Genomic DNA, 5,660 nt, shown 5'->3' with positions numbered 1-5,660 from the left:
CAGGCAAAAACCAAAGTACTAGAAAATAATCAGTTGAAACATTCCTAAGCCTTACACGAGGCTCGAAGAGACTTGAGTTCCAACTAGCCAGAATGGAGACACCTCACCGAACACATGGGGGCATCCAATAGAGGCAACAGAGGGTTACACCCTGGTCATGGGGCCGGGCCAGACTAACAGTTCCTCTTACCTTTCTCTAACCAACCTTAAAACTGACTCACTGCCAGAACAAATCATGAAAACAGGCTTTCAAACCTGACTACCAGGACAAAGTGCCGCACTCTTTAAAAGAAAGAAAGAAAATCCAAACACTCAAAAACATAGCGTTCAGAATTTCTACTATCTAACGGAAATGATATAACAGGGACTCGAAGATGCAAGAAGTATCCATAAAGCTGGGGGAAAATGAGTCAATAGACGTAGACCTGAAATGACAAAAATAGTGGAATTAGTGTTAAACTCAGTTGCCGTTTCTGGAAATGAAAAATGCAATGTGTGAAATGCTTAATTCACTGGATGGTTTTAAGAAAAACTTAGACACTAATGACAAAAGAAAAGATCAGTGAGTTTGAAAACAGTGTAATTGAGAATACTATGACAAATGAGAGCCCAGTGCTATATGAGGAATTGTGAAGTAGGCCAAAATAACATATAGTTGGAATTGAAATTGTAGAAAGGGAATAAGGTAAAAAATTTTAAAATATTGACTTAAAGTCATTCTAAATTTAATGTAAATTACCAAGCCATACATCTGAGGAACTCAACACAGCTAAGCGGCATAAACACAGAGGAAACCAAAGGAAAACAGCAATTGTTTAAAGTCAGTAATAAGATGAAACTCTTAATAGCAATCAGAGAAAAGAAACACACATTACATAGAAGGGAAAATAGATAAGAATCACTGTAAACATTTTATTTTAAAATTCAAGCTAGAAAGTAGTAGAAAAGTATCATTAGAATTCTGAAGGGAAAAAAAGGCCTATCTAAAATTTTCTATTTCAGTGAAAATAGTCTTAAAGAGTGAAGTTTAAGTAAAAACTTTTCAGAAAAATATAAATTTGGAGAATTTGTCACCAGTAGATGTACATTACAAAAAAGTCAGAGGGAATTCTTCTGGTTGAAGGAAAATGATACTAAACCTTCAACTATGTATGATAATGTAGTGGAACTTCTTTCCTTTCTTTCTTTTATCATTATACATTTGTATTTTAAAAAGTAATTTTATCCCATCATGACATCAAAAGCATGATCATAAAATCCAATTAATTATACTTCATCAGTATTTAATATCTTTTGCTCTTGATAAATGCTGTTAAGAAAGTGAAAAGACAAGCTATAGACTGGGAGAAAATTATTTTAAATCTTGTATGTGACAAAGAGTTTGGATCCAGAATATTTAAAGCATTTTCAAAACTCAATAATAAGAATTCAAATGATAAGAAACTCAGTAATAAGAAAATATACAACTTAACTTTAAAAACAGGCAGAAAACATGAATAGCACTTCACTAAAGAGGATACAAAGATGGCAAATAAGCACATAAAAATATATTCAATAACATTAGCCATTCTGGAAATCCAAGTTGAAGTAATACCATACGTGTATTAAAGTGGGTAAAATAAACAATCCTGACAATAACAGGTGATGACAAGGATGGAGAACACCTGTAACTCTCATACACTGCCAATGGGAACAAAGATGGTAGAGTCACTGGAAAATCATTTGACAACTTCTTTCAAGGTTAAACATACACATACCATGTGACCCAGCAGTCCCACGTCTGGGTGTCTACCCTAGAGAACTGAAAACTTATGCTTACACAAAAACGTATACACAAAAGTTCATGGTCTCTACATTCATGATCGCCAAAAACTGAAAAAAAAAAAAAACCCTCAAATGCTGTTTGCCTAATGAATGGATAAACAAACTGTTTAATATCCAGAAAATAATGTATTGTGAGCAATATAAAAGTATAAACTGTTTATGTACAACAACTTGGTTAAATTCTAAATATTTTATTTTATGTGAGAGAAATCAATCTCAAAAGATTATATGTGCTATTATTTAGTTAATATGATATTCTCAAAAAGACAAAACTATAGTGATGGAGAACAGATAAGGGGTTTCCAGGGATTAGTTTCAGCCTGAAAACTGTAGAGCAGGATTGAGCCCCAGAAAAGCAGATGTTTTCAGTTTAAGTCTGAAGGGAGGAAAAAGATGATGTCCCAGTTAGAAGACCATTTGACAGGAAGAAATCTCTTACTAAGTAGAAGATCAGTCTTTTTGTCCTAATCAGGCCTTCAGCTCGTAGGGTGAGGCCCACCCACATTAAGGAGGGTAATCTTCTTTACTTAATTTATTGATTTAAATTTTAAACTCATCCACAAATACCCTCATAGAAACACCTAAGATAATATTTGACCAAATATCTGGGCAGCCTGTGGTCCAGTCACGTTGATGTATAAAATTAATCATCACAGGATGTACATATCTACAAATTGGTATCACAAGGAATTTGGTGGGAATTTGGAGCTTTTCTATATTCTGATTATAGTGGTAGTTACACAAATGCATATGTATTACAATGCAAAGAATGATACACAAGAATTAAAATGAAGTCAATTTTACTATATAACTTAAAAAAATAAAAAAGTATTGACTAAAATGGAGATAATATACTATGAAGTTTGTAGCTTATGCAGAGGCAAAACATACCACCAGAGCACAAAATCTGAAAGGGGGTAAATTGAAGTGTGTTGTTTTTACTTTATACATGAGGAGGCAACTAAACCCGCCAATAAAAAAGCAGAAATTATCAAAATGGATAGAAAAACAAACACAAAGTTCACCTGTATACTGTCATAAGAAACATTCTTAAAACATGAAAACACAAACAGGTTAAAAGCAAGAGGATGGGAAATTATATATAAAAAGCAAGAGGATGGAAAATTACACAATCTCCAAATAATAACTGCAGTAAAGTTTGACTGGAGAGTAAATTATACCCCATGACAAAAATATTATTGAGGATAAAGTATATAGTATAAAATGATAAAGAAGAACAACTCATTAAGAAAATGCAACATTCCTAAGTCTGTAAGGACCCACAACAGAGCCTCTAAATGTGTGAAAGTAGTACTAAGACGGCTGAAAGGAAACATAGACGAAACCACAATTATATTTGGAGATTTAAATGCTCCTTCTCAGTAACTGAAGTTTGAGCCAACAGAAAAATCCGTAAAGGTATAGAAAACTTAAACAACACTACCAACATGACTTAACTGATATTTGTAGAAAAGTTCAAGAACAGAAAACACATTTTTTTCAAGTAATATGGAACATTAGGGAAACTAGGCTTTGTTTAGGGCAATAAAGAAATCAGTAAACTTCTAAGAACTTAAATCACACAGAGTTTATACTCTGTCCACAGGAAAATTCAGTTAGAAATGAAAGACAGAAAGCTATCTGGAAAAACACAAAATATTTGGAAAGAAAAAAACACTCTTCTAAATAACCCATGGGTGAAAGAGAAAATGACAAGACAAATTAGAAAATAGTTTGAACTGAATGGAATTAAAATCTCAACCTGACAAAATAACTGGAGTGAAATTCAGTTGGTGCTTTGAAGAAAATGTATAGCATAGGCATATTAAATTGTCAAATCTCATTGAACTATACTCTTAAAATGAGTGAATTTTATTTTATATAAAGTGCCTCAATTAATTAAGAAATATAGCTACTAAGTATTGGGAGAGACATTCCACCAACTTGAGGGTTCAATAATACTTTCCTGAATATCACACTTTTGTTGACTGTGTATAGGACTGTTCATTATGTGTTAATGAATAATAATAGTGTTTATTGAGTGTCTACTACTTTATAAACATGCTGCCAACTGTCAGGGATGCCAGTATGATTAACATTAGGCTCTGCTGTTGACATAGCGCCTTGCAGGGCTAGACCTGTCCTTGGCCATATAGTGCCAGATGGTACCAAAGCCCACACTGTGTATTCCTCATTAGCAATGTCATTCGTAAAATTGTGCACAAAGTGGTAGGTTACCCCTTGTCATCACCACAATCAACAAAGTCTGTAAATACATGTTGATCTGTGATTTTCCAATTTTTATTAATTCTAAGCTCCTTTGGGGGTCTTGAGAACAAACTCATACCCCTCCTTTGGTCGTCTCATGTAGAAAATTTGAATCTTAGTCGTTTGTTTTTTTGGTGGTGGTGGTGGGGGGCGTACAGACCCCTTTAATAAGACAATAATCCTTAAAATAATTTAAACATCTACAAAAGACACCCAAACTCAGACAATGTGGACTGGTGTGGAGTTGGGGTGGAGCTTGATCGTGGCTTGTTTTTGTACGTGGAGAGACACTCCCACATCAAACCTACACTGAGTTCAGAGAAATAACACAGCCACTAACAGGGAGAGACCGGGTTGCATCAGCACAGGGCCTCGGATGCTGTTCTGTTTACCATCGCCTCCTCCTCTCTGGTGAGGCACCCCGCCTCCTGTGCCCCTCGGGAAAAGCCAGCCCCTACCTCCTCCCTGCCCACCCTTCATCTCCCCCTTCCCGTGCCAAGTCCTGGAGCCAAGGGTCATGGTTAGGATAGTCTTTGGTGCAGTTAGGCAGTGGAGTGGTCCCGAGGGCTGGCCAGTTCCCGGTCACTGTGCCCAGGGCCTTGGGCCATCACAGTATACACACTGCCGTTTGTGGGTGCCCGTGACCTGGTCTCCCCCAGCGCTTGGTTTTCTTCTTCTTCTGGCTTGTTTCCCCGGAATCTGTTGCCTAATTACTCTCACCAGGTCATGGAAGGCTTCATCAACATTGAGAGGTGGGTCCTTGGCACTGGTTTCTATGTATGGATTATTGTGTTTGGTCGCCATTTCTTTTCCTTGCTCCCTGGTGATTTTCCTCAAATGCATCAGATCGACCTTTTGACCAAGAGGATCATCGGGAATGACTCCCTCTCCTTGACGCGCAGGATGAGCTGGTGGAAGCAGTCCACGTGCTCGAAGCTGGTCTTGTCGGTGACCGAGAAGACGATGGGAAGCCGTCGCCTGTGCGCATGTACAGCTCCCGGAAGGCGCTGACCTTCGCCTCCCGCCGGCCGGGTCCAGACCGTCCAAGATGGCCCATTGACTGTCGATCTTTGTATGTTATAGGGAAGAGTCTTGGATGGTGGGGTTGCAGTCAGGCACAAAGATCTTCTGGAAAAGCTGAATGGTGAGGGCGCTCTTGCCCACACGCCCCCCACCACCAGCTTGTACGTGGGGAGGTTGTCATGGGGACTGCGTCATGGGGACTGCACTCGTTGCCTTGTCGCTGGTTGGTCAGACCGTGAAAGGGACTTTTTAGGTAGTGAGCAGGCCCATCTCACTGGGGTCCCGATCGTCGCCGACTTCTCGATTGCACACTGTTACCCTGGAGCCTGCGGTAGGGCAAAAGGGAATCTTAGTCATTTTGAAATAACACTTTGAGTTCATAAGTCATCTGTTGATTCTAAGTCTAGGCTTGTGTGGTGTGGCCATGATGATCAACTCTGCTAGAACCAACACAGGCAGAATGGGAGGGATAAACCACATGATTGTAAACATTTCTTTCAACTGCCAAACTATGATCAATTGAAAAACAAGAACCAAGATTGCGA

General features: G+C 38.3%; 1 pseudogene; it reads right to left on the bottom strand.

Annotated features, from left to right (window-relative positions):
- Positions 1-4,428: 4,428 nt before the first annotated feature.
- On the bottom strand, positions 4,429-5,428 carry LOC110122621 (ras-related protein M-Ras pseudogene; annotated as a pseudogene).
- Positions 5,429-5,660: the final 232 nt, after the last annotated feature.

The sequence above is a fragment of the Odocoileus virginianus genome, chromosome 27 (assembly GCF_023699985.2).
Source record: "Odocoileus virginianus isolate 20LAN1187 ecotype Illinois chromosome 27, Ovbor_1.2, whole genome shotgun sequence".
Lineage (NCBI taxonomy): Eukaryota > Metazoa > Chordata > Mammalia > Artiodactyla > Cervidae > Odocoileus > Odocoileus virginianus.
This window is presented reverse-complemented; position numbering and strand designations above follow the sequence as displayed.